Here is a 15,657-nt window from a genome sequence, read left to right on the forward strand (position 1 = left end):
CAGTGTACTGATTCCTTGCTTTTTGTTCTTTGAGCTTTATTGGCTAATAGCCCCTTACTTGTATTTAAGCCTTTAAAACCTCATGTGCACGTCTTGAAGGTGCTCAGAATTTCGGAGCAGGAGCCCCTCTGAGCCCACCGGCATAATAATTCTGAGTACTCCATCACTCAGATTGGTGCTTGTTTCTTGGCTGGCCTGTTTCCATAACACTCAGCTCCAGTGCCCAGCTTTCTAGGTAGATAGGAGTGTTACCAAGTACAAATTCATTCTCTTCAGTGCAGGACAGGCCAATAAGTTTGGAAACAAAATGTTGGGGCATGGATTTGCAAGTTTCTGTAGACCTAGTTGGCAAACTAATGTCCTGGAAAACCATCTCCCCAAGTCACAATTCAGGCTCCTTTCCTACGTGCTTGGTTGTTACAAACTTCTTAGTGTAAAAATTCCTTATTGTTAGAATCCTTTCTTCTTGCAGCTATCTGCGTGGGTCAGATCCCTGTAAACCTCCAACAAAAGAAACGTTATTGTCTATTCTGCAATTTGCTATCTTTAAATGAATGAAAAAGTGTTAAATATCCTTAAAGGTCAGAGCCTTCAGAATAAGCTCTCCTGTGTATTTCAGGCTCTAGGCAACGATTTTTTACAAGCAAGATGAAGCCTAGGAGACAGAGCATATGGTTAAAGTCAAAGGAACAGATCTAATATGGAGTCAGATTTTTTCTGTTCTATTACCCGGGCAGAAGCCACTTGAGGATTTAAATCTCTTTAAGTTAAAAATAACTAAAATTTTAAAGGAATTTACATACATAGGTGGGAATGTGCAAAGCATATCTGGAGAAGCACCCAAAGGATAGTAAACAGTGGCATCTCCAGACAGCGCTGAAAGAACAGAGGATGAGGGAAAACTTCTTTCAACTGTGTATTCTTGTGCTCTATATGAGTTTATTTTTTTTAACCATTTGCTTGCATTTCTTTTTCAGTTAAAAATTGTGTAATGGAGCAAAGGAGTAACTAGCTTAGCAAATACAGCAGCCATGGAATCACTAAGTCATCACTTTTGATTTAAGCCAGAAAGCATTTATTGACTCTCTCCAATGTGCTCAGTCCTGTTTTAAGACTTCTTTTATTATTATTATTATTATTATTATTATTATTATTATTATTATTATTATTTCTAGTACTATTACTATTACTATTATTTTATGAAATAATAACATGGTATACCTCACCCCTGCCCATGGCTGGTGGAAAACCAACTGAGTTTTTATTGAGTTGTTTTCCAAGGAGTAGAGATAAGTTTATAAACAGAACACATCTTCAGGGCAAAACAGGCAGTGTGCTTTACCAGCAGGCCAGACAGCAATGAAGGGTTTTCAACAGAGGCGCCCAGAAGCTGAGAGAGAAAGCCTCCAGGACACTACAAAAAGCTGACCAAACTGCCTTCTCCATGGCACTACTGAAATAGGAAAGAACAAATCTGACTCCATATTTGATCTGTTCCTTTGACTTTAACAAAGCCAAGTTAATATGCTCCGGTCTTTTCATGTGTTATGATGTCACAGAGGAAACGGACAGGTCAACAAGGAACCACTCTGCCGTGATCAAGGAGCCGGGGAAAGGGATGGGCTGCAAGATGTATGAAGCAGCCGCATCTGTGCCCGTGCTTCTAGGCAGGTATCCAAAATCGCCTCGACAAGGTGTCAAACATTTGTGCCCACGTCCTCATCAACAGACATGTATTAAAGACAAATGGAAACATATAAAAGGCCAATACCCTTGCTGGGTACACCGTCCAAAGTGCAAAGTCTCAGTTTGACAACTGGCCATCTCGGTTCCCTGGGATTCATTCTTGGAGAACCTTAAAAACCACTTTTCTGTCTTCAAGAAGTGCTGCATATTTGTCCTATCTTTGGCTCAGTGATGCAGCACGTTCAAGTGAACTTTAATGTCTGCACAGATTTGACTGTCTTTCTCCAGGTTCATTTGTCCATTCCAATGAGGCCTGAGCTAAGTTCATCCTCTGTAAGGTCTATTCCCTCCAGGGACAGCTCATTGAGCCTGCAATTAAAAGCCAAGTGAACAAGACTGTCCTCAGCTAAAAAGTTCACCCACCCTTCAGTGTTTCTTAATCTCCTCTCCTGACTAATTGCAACAGACTAACACCTCCCTCACCAAGATAACCAACTATGTCATTTTGTCTCCCCAAAGAGAAAGTAAGGTCCATAAAAGAGGAGACAACTACATAGTCACCTCTGAATTCGTAGCATATAGAAATGTCAATAAATAGAACTATGATTATGGCTTCTTTCCTTTAAAACCTTTCAGGTTATTTGAATGAGACCTTGGAAGAGAGGTGTTTGCTGTCCAGTATCTTGATCCACAAGACTCTGGAGGCCTTTTTCGGAATGGCTGTTCACTGATTCATTCAAAACACAACTTATCAATCAAGGAGTAGCTGTGGTTTTCTGCCAGGAGTTTGTGGTCACTCTCATGCCAGAACAGCTTCAAACTATATCCTTACTTTGGATTTGTTATTTTTCCCCTCTTCCAACAAAATTGACTTTCCTTACTTTCTTGTCTTGAGGAATTTTTTTTTTCCTATTTCACCCTTTAGTAAACCAAGATCCTCAGGATGGGCTTGGCCCATAATATGAACCCCCATCCAACTCCTAGTGTGAGAGGCCTGGGGCTCACATCTTGCCCTCCTGTCAAGGCAACTGAAAATCAGTTCAGGAGCGAACTAGCACCCGAGGGATTCTAAGGCTCGCATATCTCCCAGAAACCCTGCTTTCTCATTTTTCTTGGCTTCTGAGAATTTCCCCTCACTTTCTTGACAATTAGTTGTGCAGCTTGAAAGATGAGGAAGGAAGGTTTTATTTCTTAATCAGCATTTTAAGGAACTTGTGTAATGAAACTTTTCACGAGTTTCTAGAACCCTCCATTGCCAAGATAGAAAACACACTAGACATTTTCTAAATTTAGCTCTCATGTGCATTTTTTCTTTGCTTTTGTTTTCTTAACTGTTAACAGACATTTTTTAATTAAAAAAATATAAGGCCCCAAAAAGGATAGAACACTGAAGGGGCAAACAAAATTAAAGGGCAAAGACAGAAAAATGATAACTACTCTAAAAATTTAATATAATACATACACTATGTATCAGATCAGCACTTCTCAGTAACAGCTAATTGAAACATGACCATGAGGTAAAATTACTCTCCTGTCAGGACATGGCCAACAGAAAAAACAATTAAACCAACAAACTAATATCCTAAGTCTGGCAAGGTACAGAAGGCTACAAGCTAAATGTGTCTTCTTCTGGAAAAGAGGGAGATACACCGGCTCTTTTCTGTGGAGCCTGAGCCCACGGGAGGACGGTGAAGTGAGCTCTGTAAGTACCCAATTAGCAAACTGAGTGATGAATAAATAGACGTGAGCTTTGATGACAGAGCTGATACTAATATTCATTTGTCCTGTAAAGTATGACTTCCGTTCAGTGATCAATACTTCGGAATCCTCAGGAGTTGACATTATGGGAAAATGCACAGCCTGGGCCCAGACCTCCTCTTTCATCTCGTGACACTGCACTTAGATGTCACAAGGACACCTCCAACTCCACCTGCAAAGAGCTGACTTCATGGTGCTCCTCCCATAGCCGTCCTGCCCAGGGCCTCTGGTAGGGGGATAAGGTCTCCATGCCTCTCCCAACTCAGGCCCATCACTCACAGATGTGAATGGACCCCTCCTTCAGGGCCCAGATATCCTCAGTCACCGAGTCCCACCACCCACACCTGAGCTACCAGATACTCACTGACACTCACTCAGCACTGACTCTGTGCTGGGGACCACGCTGCACACTGCAAACGTTATCTCACTGGATCTCCACAACAGTCCTGGGAATTGGGTACATCACTGCTCCAATTGATTAGATAAATTGTTTCACTTCCTTGCGTGCGTCATTCAAACTGACACGGCTACTGAGCCACAAGCCTGGGCCTGAAAACAACTTGAAACTTGAACACTGCTACACCTCGCAGCCACCCTACTCTGACTCATCACATCACCTCCTGCCAAGCCTTCTAAATGTTTCTAAGCATTCTACAAGACAAAAGTGAACTACGAGATCACCCCACTCTCCTACTTAAAATCTGTCAATGATGGTCCACTGCCCTTAGGAGAAAGCCCCACCGGGCCTGAGCAAAGCCCAACAGCCCAGCATCCGCGTTCCCTGCGCGGCCGCGCCGCCTCACCCACTACGCAGCTCTACACGTGCCTTGTCTAGGACAAGGATGCTGACTCCGCACAACCCAGGGCTTGTCTCACTAGAACAATGATCATCTTCTTCAGTGTTCATCTTCTTCTTTGCTGACCCTCAGAAAAATGTTTTCTCATGATGAATCAATATCTTTTTCCTTATAACTTCCCATCATTGATAATGAGCTCCCCCCAAAAGAGAGAAGACCTAATTGTCAGTCTCCTTATCTGTAAAGTGAGAATAACAAGGAAATATGTGAGGTTTTATGAGAAATAATATTCATGTGAGGCTGAGGGACAATTCCATCATACAATAAGCACTCAATATGTGCTTAATTAATATTAATAAGAATATATTGCATCTAGCAACCTTCAATCAATGTTTTATGACATTGTCCAACAGACTACTGACAAACTGTTGGACGATCCCCTTTGAGCAGATCAGCACAAGCGTACTGGGAGAGGTAAGCGCTGACTCCAGTTGCAGCTGCAGCCATCCAGCACTATGGGGCGGGGGCAGTTTGCTCAAGCTCTTACATGTTGCTTGAGCATTTAGTTGTCGTTATTGATTAAAGACAGGTGTTCTTTAGTCAAAGCTCCTGAAACTTAAATCTTCAATGATTGATGCAAATTAGGTTTCAAGAACAATACTCTCACTAGAAATTATTTGAAAATCATAGTCTTAGCTACTCCGCACATCAAAAGGGCATGTTCTTAATGTATCTGACTAAATACACCAAAAGGGTTGTTTAAAAGAAATTACGATGAAGCCATCCTGAATAAGCTCCAGTATCATCTGCACAAAGCCCCACCCAAGGGTCTCATTTCACATTTCCACATAGGTGTTCAGGTAGCTTAACTTGGGTCTTGGTTTCTTATAACACGGGGCGGGGAATAGTTGTGGATAGATTTATGTAGCAAATATATACCTAGGGTTTTTGCTGTTAAGGACTTCTAGAAATAAGAAGATTGATATATAGTCCCACCCATAAGAAACTCAGCATTTCCATTTACAGCAGCATTAAAAATAAAATGAGAGATACATTTAACAAAAATTTACAAGATTTGTACATTGAAATATTTGAAGTATCACCAAAATAAATTTTAAAAGATCTACATATATGGAAGACATCCCATTTTCATGGAATGATAGACAATATTATTAAAAATGTTAAGACTCCTCAAAATGATCTACATATACAGTGGAATCCCTAGCAAAATTCCAGCTGACTTCTTTGCAAAAATTGAAAAACTGATCCCAAAATTCATATGGACGTGCAAGGGGCCCAGGATAGCCAAAACAAGCTTGCAAAACAAGAGTAAAGTTGGAGGACTCACTTTGAAGGGTAATAAAATTCTATAGTAATATGTCACTATGATACTGGCATAAGTTTGGATAAATAAATCTATGAGACACAATAAAAACCCAGGGGGAAAAACTTACACTTACAGGGGGGGCCAAAAACACCCCATTGAAAGAATAGTCTATTCAACAAATGGTGCAGGGACAGCTGGGTATCTGCAGGCAAAAGAATCAATCTGGAATCTGAACACCCATATTTTATATAACAAATAAAAATTAAAACAAAATAGATCACAGACAGAAATGTAAAAATTAAACCTATAAACTTTCTAAAAGAAGACACAGTATAAATCTTTGTGGTCCTAGGATAGGCTTTGGTTTCCTGGATGCAATACCAAGAGCACAATTGATAGAAGAAAAAAGCAGATAAACTGGACTTCATCAAAATTAAAACCTTTTTCTTACAAAGGATATCATCAAGAAAGTGAAATGACGGGGGAAAAGGGTGTCTCAAGTCAGAGAGTGCGTGCTTAGCAAGAAAAATAAAATAAATCATTACATCTAACTACATCCCCTGTAAAGAAATTGTTTTAATGTTTAAAAATATATAGTGAAAGACAATGTGCAGAATGGAAGAAAAATTTTGCAAAGCATGTATCTAATAAGAGAGTAGCATCCAGGATATATAATGAATGCTTACAACTGAACAATACAATAAAATAGACCCAATTTTTAAATTTACCACGAATTTAGATACATATACAAATGGCCAATAAGCATATGAAAAGATGCTCAGCATCACTAGCCAAATCAAAATCAAAATGAGATCTCATTTTACACCCACTAGGATGGTTATAACCAAAACATGGACAATAACAAATGTCATTCAGGAGGCAGAGAAACCTCATATGCGGCCAGGGGAAAGGGACAATGGTGCAGCTTCTTTGGAGAAGTCTGTTATTTCCTCAAAAGCTTAGAGTTATATGGCTCAGCAATTCCACTCCTATATGTAGAGTCATCCCTCAATACCCTTGGGTGGTTGGTTTCAGGAACCCCACACCCTGGATACCATAATCCAAGGATGTTCGAGTCCCTTTACAATCAGCCATCTGGATCCATGTAGTGGAAACTACAGATATGGCGGGCAAAATGTACAGCCAACAGAATGAAAACATATTCTCATAAAAAATTTCACATCAATATTCATAGCAGTATCATTCAGAGTAGCCAAAAGTTACTAACAATATCCATCCATCAATGAACGGATAAACAAATTTACCAAGAATAGACCCACAAACTTTTGGTCATTGAAACTTTGACAAAGGAGGTGAGAACATACAATGGAGTAAAGACAGCCTCTTCAGCAAATGGTGTAGGGAAAACTGCACAGCTGCATGTAAATCATTGAAGTTAGACTACTCCCTCACAGCATACACAAAAATGAATTCAAAATGTGTTAAAGAATTAAACATGTAGACAAGACACTATAAACCTCTTAGAAACAACCATAGGCAAAACATCTGACATACATCTCAGCAATGTTTTCCTAGAGCAGTCTACTCAAGCAATAGAAAAACAACCAAAAATATACAAGAGGGATCTAATTAAACTTACAAACTTTTACACAGCTAAGAAAACCGTAAGCAAAACAAAAAGACAACCAACCTATGGAATGGGACAAAATATTTGCAATAAATGAAACAGCTAGGGGCTTAATTCCCAGAATATGTAAACCGCTTTTACACTTAATAAGAAAGAATAACAAACAATTCAATTCAAAAATTAGCAGAAGTCCTAAAGAAACATTTCTCCAATGAAGACGCACAAATGGCCAGTAGGCACATGAAAAAATGTTCAATATCATTATCAGAGAAATGCAAATCAAAACTGCTATCAAGTATCACCTCTCACTAGTCAGAATAGCCATCATTCAGAAGTTCACAGACAATAAATACTGGAGAGGCTGCGGAGAATTGGGAACCCTCCTACACTGTGGTGGGAATGCAGTTTGGTGGAGCCATTGTGGAAAAATATATAGAGGTTCATCAAAAGACAAAACCTTGACCTCCCAGGTGACCCAGCAATCCCACTCCTGGGCATATATCCAGAAGGAACCCTAATTCAAAAAGACACCTACGCCCCAATCTTCACAGCAGCACTATTTACAATAGCAAGACATGGAAACAACCGAAATGTCCACTGACAGATGGCTGGATAAAGAGGTTGTAGCATATTTGTCCAATAGACTACTATTCAGCCATAAAATAATAATAAAATAATGCCATTTGCAGCAACATCAATGGACATGGAGAATGTCATTCTAAGTGAAGTAAGCCAGAAAGAGAAAGGAAAATACCATATGAGATTGCTCACATGTGGAATCTAAAAAAAAAAAAAAAAGAAACAAAAAGATAAATTTATCTACAGAACAGAAACAGACACAGAGTCACAGAAACCAAACTATGGTTACTAGAGGGGGGAGGGTGTGGGAAGGAATAAATTGGGAGATCAAGATTTGCAGATACTGAGTATGTAAAGAATAAACAGCAAGTTTATACTGTATAGCACAGGGGAATATATTTAATATCTTAAAATAACTTATGTTTAAAAACAGTATGAAAATGAATGCAGGTATGTTCCTATTTAACTGAAGTGTTGTGCTGTAGACAAGTAACTGACACAACATTATAAACTGACTAGACTTCAATGAAAATATTTTTAAATAGACTAAAACCAAAAAAAATGGAAAAGGATATTATCAAACAAAAAGAATAAAGTACTGATGCAGGGTACAATATGGATGAACCTTGAAATTTTATGCTAAAATAAGCCAGACACAAAAAGCCAAATAGTGCCCTTTAAGGTGAACTGTATCTAAGCGTTTACTGTACTACTCCTGTAAATTTTCCGGAGATTTGAAATCTATCAATATCTAAATAAATTGTATTATGCATTAAAAACTTAAAACGCTTCCTCACAGGAGGGCTTTAATTATTAAATTTAGAAACGCATATAAAGCTCTTGGAACAACAATTTGCAAGTCCACACACAGTCACTGCTGTCACTGCCACTCAGAGGGTGGTGCCAGCGCTGATGAGAGCTGCCTCCACTGACTCCCCTGCAGAAAGGAGTGAAGGCCTGAGCTCTGACAGGCAGGGTGAGCGTGAACCTGAGTCAGACACAGCCACGTCCCAGACTCTGCGTTACCCAACTTTCTTAAACAAACTGCAACATGTAATGTAAACACGCTAGAGGGATGTATCTTACAACACAGGGAATACAGACAATGTTTTACAGTAACTATAAATGGAGCATTTTTGTACACCTGAAACTAATATCATATTTTAAATCAGCTATATCTCTATAAAAAATTAAAAAATATTTTTAAAATGTTATCACTTTAATATTCAATTCGGTTTTTATGTAACTACTAAACAGCTTAGAATATATAAAAGCATTTATTTGTGCTGTTTGTTTACATATTTATTTACATTCAGACTCTTGCTAAAAGAGAATTTAAACATTTTTTTAAACACAGCTTAACAACCATAACAACAAAAATGCAAAACGGAGAGTGAAGAGAAAATGGACATTCAATACTTAAGTGAAACCAGGGGGAGATAAACTCGTAAAAATGGATTCCATGAAGTCAGGGCAAGTGTTAAAGGCCGACTAGAAATTCAGCTGTAAGATTCTTGGCAGCTAAAGCAAAAAGATGATGGGGCGGGTGGTAGAGCATGTGCTTAGCGTGCACGGGGTCCTGGGTTCAAGCCCCAGGGCCTCCACTAACAGATAAATACATCTAATTACCTGCCCCCCAAAAGAGCCCCAAAGAAAAGATAAAGAGAAATTTCTTTCCCAAAAAACTCTGATATTAAATTTGGATTAAATACTTAAATAAAAGATAAAAAGAAAAATAAAAAAGATAAGTGACACTGTGAAGGAAAACCCCAGCTCGGCTAACAAGCTAAGTCACAAATCATCTAAGTGTGATAAGTGTCGGTTTACTGATCTAAGTTTTGCTGGGCTACCTGGTAAACCTGAAGTTTAGTGTCAGTTTACTGGGCTAATAAGCTAACATGTAAATCCAAGGACAACAATTGTCAGTAACGGGATCTGTTCCAAATTGATAAGCTTAAGTGTACTGATTCCTTGCTTTTTGTTGTTTGAGCCTTATTGGCTAATAACCCCATACTTGTAATTAACCCTATAAAACCTCATGTGCACGTCTTGGAGGTGCTCAGAGCTTTGGAAAAGAAGCCCCTCTGAGCGCGCCAGCGTAATAAATCTCAGTACTCCAACCCTCTGAGTTATTCTTGTTTCTTGGCTGGCCTGTTGTTTCCATAACAACACAAGCGATAATGCCCATGAGATAAATCTGCGGAGGCTGCTGTCAGGTCCCCATGTCTCACGTAGGAAAATCTGAAACATCTTTCTCACCACTCAGAGTCATCATAAGCCCACCCCACACCTCCCGCCGTTAAATGCAGGAGCACAGGTAGAGCCCGACCTTTGCTGTCTTTGTGTCATCACAGTGAGACAGGATGGAAGGGGAAGAGCACAGCCATTCAAGGAAGGCCACAGCAATTAACATCAAAATGTTAAAGGATTCAACCCCCAATAGGCCTTGAGGCTCAGGATGAAGAGATTTAACTTCTAGCAGATCTTGAGATTCAGTAAACATCCATTGTAATAGTAACGTGGTGAATAACATGCCCCAGGCACATGGCAGTCCCAATGATAGCCACAAAAGGTCAAAGGGTGGGAAATTGCCAACTCCCTGGGAATCCCAGCCCCTTGCCCTAGGGCTGGCCCTTCTACTTATTAGCATATGAAACCACCAAGCCCAAGAAAACAAGCAACACAGCGCCACCTCGCGGTCACCACTCTCTCTCCCTCTTTGGGGAAGGCCCAAAATCTGTGGAGTGTGTACCTACTTCTAATATGAGCATCAAACCCCCACACATCTTGACGTTTCTCTTGCATTTCAATGTATCTCTCTGAATAAATCTACCTTTACTCAACACTGGCTTGCTCTTGAATTCTTTACTGCATGAAGTTAAGGAACAAAATCTGGTGGGGCACATCCCAGGGGCTCAACGAAAGCCTGGGACACACCCCGTCTCATGCCCAACGTTTTTTATTCTTGTATCAACAGGACTGGGCTGTGAAGCGAGGTCTGAGGCCACAGCTAAGGGACAGGATCAGCCTCCAGGGCTCCAGTTGGTGCGCAGTCTCTCCCCCAGCATGGGTCTTGGGGTCTGCCCAGTTCTCTGTGTTTCTCTGTTGTGCTGACTCCCCAGCCATACAGCATACTCCTAGGCCTGTCCCCACAAAACCCCTGTCTCCAAAATACAAGCACATCTTGTCACAATCCTCTTGTTCAACAAGGAAATGTACAGCCCACTTTTTTTCCTCCCCAATAAAGTACCCAACTGTCCTCGCTCCCATCACACCACTCTTTTCTTAGTGAGAACTCTGCACTCGCCACACCCCATCCTGAACACAGGTGCCTTGCTGTCTGTGACCGAGATGTTTCTTTCTCACACAGCCTGCGTCCTTTCACTTTCCCCTTGTTACTTTAAAAAAGCCTTTCCTGAGTCACTCACCCCTCTGATTCTGAACTAACAAAGTGCTGAGTTTGCAGTCACTATGTGCATAACTCCCAGGTTTTGGCTATGTTTCCTTCGCAAGATCTTCATTACGGAGCTGCATCAAGAAGTTTAAAGAGGCTATTCTTACATCTGAGTGGAGGAGCCTGCAAAAAATTTAAATGGCTTTGAAGAGAGAGTTAACCAGGGACAGAGATGTCGCGGGTCCTAGTCAAAAGTGTCATGAGGCAAAATGTTCTCCCAAGGCTCAGAGTGGCTTCTGAACACGGAGTCGGCAGGGAGGAGGTGACAGGCAGTGAGTAGGGTGAATGATACAGGTTACGCTCCCCCAGCTGGGGAAGAATAGGTTTTTTCCAGTTTTCCAAACAATTTCTTACCACCTTTTTCTATTATTGTCACATACCATTTCCAACGAATTAAGCATATCAATGTCAGTCATTTGGGCCACTTGGGAGAAGCTACACGATGCCATTCACAGGGCTGGGGCATGACAGCCACACCAGTCTAGATTGAAAGAACAGTTGGGGTATTTGCAAGGTAATCACGGGCATGCAGCAAACTCCCCAGCTTCAATGACCTCATCTCAAAGCTGGGGCAAATAAAACTACCAAGCAAAGTGCGTGATGATTATGGCCCACATCTGTTTACTAGGTAAGTGCCTGTGAAAGCTGCCGCTTAATGGGGAATGAGTACGATCAATGAGGCCCTGTCTACCTGGCCACAGGCGCCCTGCCTTCCTGCCTTGGTGCAGCAGCAGAACTTGTTTAGCTGAGATGAACACCCCCAGAGCAGCCCCGACGGGAAAGCTCCCAGCTCTGCACGGCGAGACGTGTTCCTTTCCTTCTCAGAGCTGATCACAATTTGCTGTCGTCTGTTTTTATGTTTATCACTTTTGTAACTGTCTCTCCTCGGAGTTTTTGCTCAAGCAGCACAGGGCCAGATGTGTCTTGCGGCCTGCCGGATACCCTGGGCAGGGAAACAGCCGACTCCATATCTGGCTCTGGTGCTGAACAGAGAGGGGAGAAGGCCCAGGGGCCCATGCTGAACCGAGGCCACTGAACCCAAAATTATGGTCTGATTTTGGGCAAATTATACAGTCTTTTTACCATGAGATTCCTCATCTGTCCATGAAAATAACTGTCCATGGCACATAGAGTTACAAGGATTAAAGGAAATCACCAAATTCATAACCTAGCCAAGGGGCTACAAGTGCATCCTCAACAGACAAACGCTGCCTTTACGGCTCTGACACATGCTAAGCGGGGCGGCCCCACACAGTGAACGCTGCTAACTGTCAGTGAGTTAAGTGCTTCATGTGTGCTATAATACTCTTTAGATCTTACAACAATCCCAGGAAGAAACGAATATTTTCATGCCCATTTCACAGATTCACCAACAGGTTAAGAGAGTTTGCATTCTATTCCAAGGCCCTGTGGTGAAGAAATGGCGATTTAAACCGGAATTTGGGCCCAGGCCTTGGCTCCATCTCTCTCCCATCCACCTGACCACTTGCCTATGAATTCCACCTGTCCAATATACAAGTTTGCAGCCAGCCAGCTCTTAAATGCAATGTGTGCCACCGTTTGTCAATGTTGGTTAAATATCATAAACTGTTCTCAGAAACCACTACAGTAAAGAAAGCTGGACTTAAGGAATTCTGCATTGCGTTCTCCTGTAATGTGCAGAAACCCTTCCCTACACCTCCAAATCCAAGTGTATGCTTCCTCCATGTTTATGTTTGCACACGGCTTATTAAAGCAGAAGGTACCTGCAGTAATTCCATCTCGGTTGCTTTCCAAGGTTGCAGATTATCCATAATCAGTCTGTGAACGAAAATACTACAATGTGAATGAGAATACTGCAACCATGACAGTAAACAAAGAATACTGAAACCAAGTCATTAAAGGCTGCCACCACCCCCCAGCTAGGACAGGCCTGCAGCCCAGCTGCTACAGCAACTCACAATGGTGTCATCTGAGCAGACTCAGAATAAGAAAGGACAGGCTACTGGCCCGAGATAGCTAGGTGCTTGTCTAAAAAATGAATTCAGTGAGTCCAAATATTTGCTTCCTCTCATACATACAAAAGTACTAAATCCTTGAACTTGAGATACCTGGCTTTCTTTAGATAACAAGCAATCTTTTATTGTTCCAACAACCTGGTCTTTGTTGTAAAGCTCCTATATATCCTAGCTCTTCCTCAACCTCTTGGGAACAGTCCCTCATAGAGTTCTGTGTGACTGTCCGCTCAGCTCGAGTCCTCCCGCCAAATAAAACATAACTCTTAACTTTTAGACTGCACATGTATTTCAGTCAACAGTTTTGGACACCATGAAGCACCACAGCAGATTTCTCTCCACCTGAACTCTCCGAGTAACCGGAGCCTTGGTACCAGCAGTGGCCCTTTGTGCCCATCCGCCTCCTCGGGGAGTCCAGATGAATTTGGGTGAGTCTCTCCTGGTTCTCGGATCTCACATATTGGTTGATGATCCTAAGTTTTATCTGGCGGTGTATCCAGGTACGTGGCCCTCCAGTTGAAAGAAACTGAGGTGAATTACCCACCCAGTGGAGACATACTGGGTGGGGCCTGGTTGAAAGGTAATAGGAAATACCCACCTTGAGGATATGTCCAAAGGGGGGCTGGTGGAAACATATGAGGAAAATATTCACCCAGTGGAGACATCCCGAGTGAGTCCAAGTTGAAAGACACTGGGTTCAGGACTGAGTGGTTAGGTAAGAGTCTGGTCTAATATTTTCCTCAATTTGGTTACCTCCATTGAATTTTTCAGGATAAAAGTAAAACTCTTATGAGGAAACTTTCAACTCCAAAATTCGGAACATCCTCCTGGCTGGTGACAGCTTTCTCGGGTGACAGAGAGTCTTCCAGGATTGGTAGAGACAAAGGCTTCATGCCACAGAGTTGTCCCTGTGGGAAATCTTACTAGCAAATTTATTTTGAGAACCCGACCTTACAATGGGGAATAGAACTTTCAAAAAAAAATAAAGAACAGAAACGAAAAGAAAAGAAAAAGAAATGACAGATTGCCAGTCTCCAACTATTACCCCAGCCAGGTTTATGTACATACAAAACTTACAACATTAATTGGGAATAAGGAAAAAAAAAACTTACTCTGAAAATAACTAACCAGGACTGATAAAAGCATTTTTTGGAATTCTGAACTTATAAAAACAAAATCCCCTTTAGGGGAAACTTGGATTTCTCTTCCCGTGTCCTTGAAATGTAAATGTTTTATCTTTCTCTGTGTGTTTTAAGTGTGTGTATGTATGTATATGTATGTTTAGTTTATTTTTTAAAGGAAACCTTGGACTCTGCCATACAAAAGTTTCAAGTATTGTGTACATATGGTGGCCATGCAAATAAATTGGGATTCTAAGCAATTCTTTGATTGTACCAATTTTCAGATATTTTGTCATCTTAAACTTTGTTGCATCAGCTTGGACCACAAAGTCTTTTAGCTTTTGGAGAGTAAACCTTTGAATTTCATTTAGGCAACACCCCGACTCTCATGTGGAAGGGCCTCTTCATCTTATTGGTTTAAAATCACTATATATATATATATATATTTGTATATAATTTGATGGCCATATGATGGATTTTTTAATTTGGAAAAACTTTTTAATTGGTGAAAGTTTAAAGAGATCTCATTATAAACAGCTGTATTATTGGTATCTATTAAAATCAAGTTTAAATGTAGAAAAATATATCTAATGGTTAACCTAAGAACTTAGTTAAAAAAATAAAACTGGTTTGAAAAGCTACATTTGTGTTTTTCCTTCCCGATAAATGTTTCTAGATATGCTAATAAAAATTTAGGATAATTAATGTTAATTATGTTGAATAACTGGAAAAATGATTGTAAAAATGTCGAAAAAAAATAAGTGGCTTATCCCAAAAGGATAAATATTTTTATATGGTTATTTTGAATCAAATAAATAAAATGAACATTTTTGGATTTACAAACAAGGTTTTGATACTACACAACGTAAAGTTAAAAAAAAAGGGCCAAAGAGTTCACCTACTCCCCCCCAAGATTAAAGTTCAAACAAGTCCATTTTATTTACCACAGTTTAAAATATATGTATATATAGACTGAAATACTTGATCAATAATTGGGATAACAGACCAATTAATGAAATTAAAAACTGAGAAGTGCCTAAGCTCTTTGGCTGAAACTTGGGCATCCTAGAGACTTCTATAAAATTATATACAATGCACAAAAAAAAAAAAAAGGTTTCTTGCACTCCTTCTAGAAATAAGAATTATTGATTAAACTTAATAAATATAAAAATTAAAGGTATAAGATTTAATAAAATTGAGATAAAAGTTTGTGAAATTGGTATATTTAAATGGTCTTTATGCAAAACTTTTGCTTATGTTGTGGGATACATATGTTTCAGAGGAAAAACGCTTCCCCTTCTTGGTATTATAAGGCTGGGCACATATCTGTCCCTCTGAAAATATTAATTGAAC

General features: G+C 40.3%; 1 protein-coding gene across 1 annotated transcript in view; it reads right to left on the bottom strand.

The window, feature by feature from the left end:
• The window catches only part of LOC140701239 (uncharacterized), a 133,537-nt gene that overhangs the window by 67,028 nt on the left and 50,852 nt on the right, over positions 1-15,657 (bottom strand). The window lies entirely within an intron of this gene.

This window comes from Vicugna pacos, chromosome 14 (assembly GCF_048564905.1).
Source record: "Vicugna pacos chromosome 14, VicPac4, whole genome shotgun sequence".
NCBI lineage: Eukaryota > Metazoa > Chordata > Mammalia > Artiodactyla > Camelidae > Vicugna > Vicugna pacos.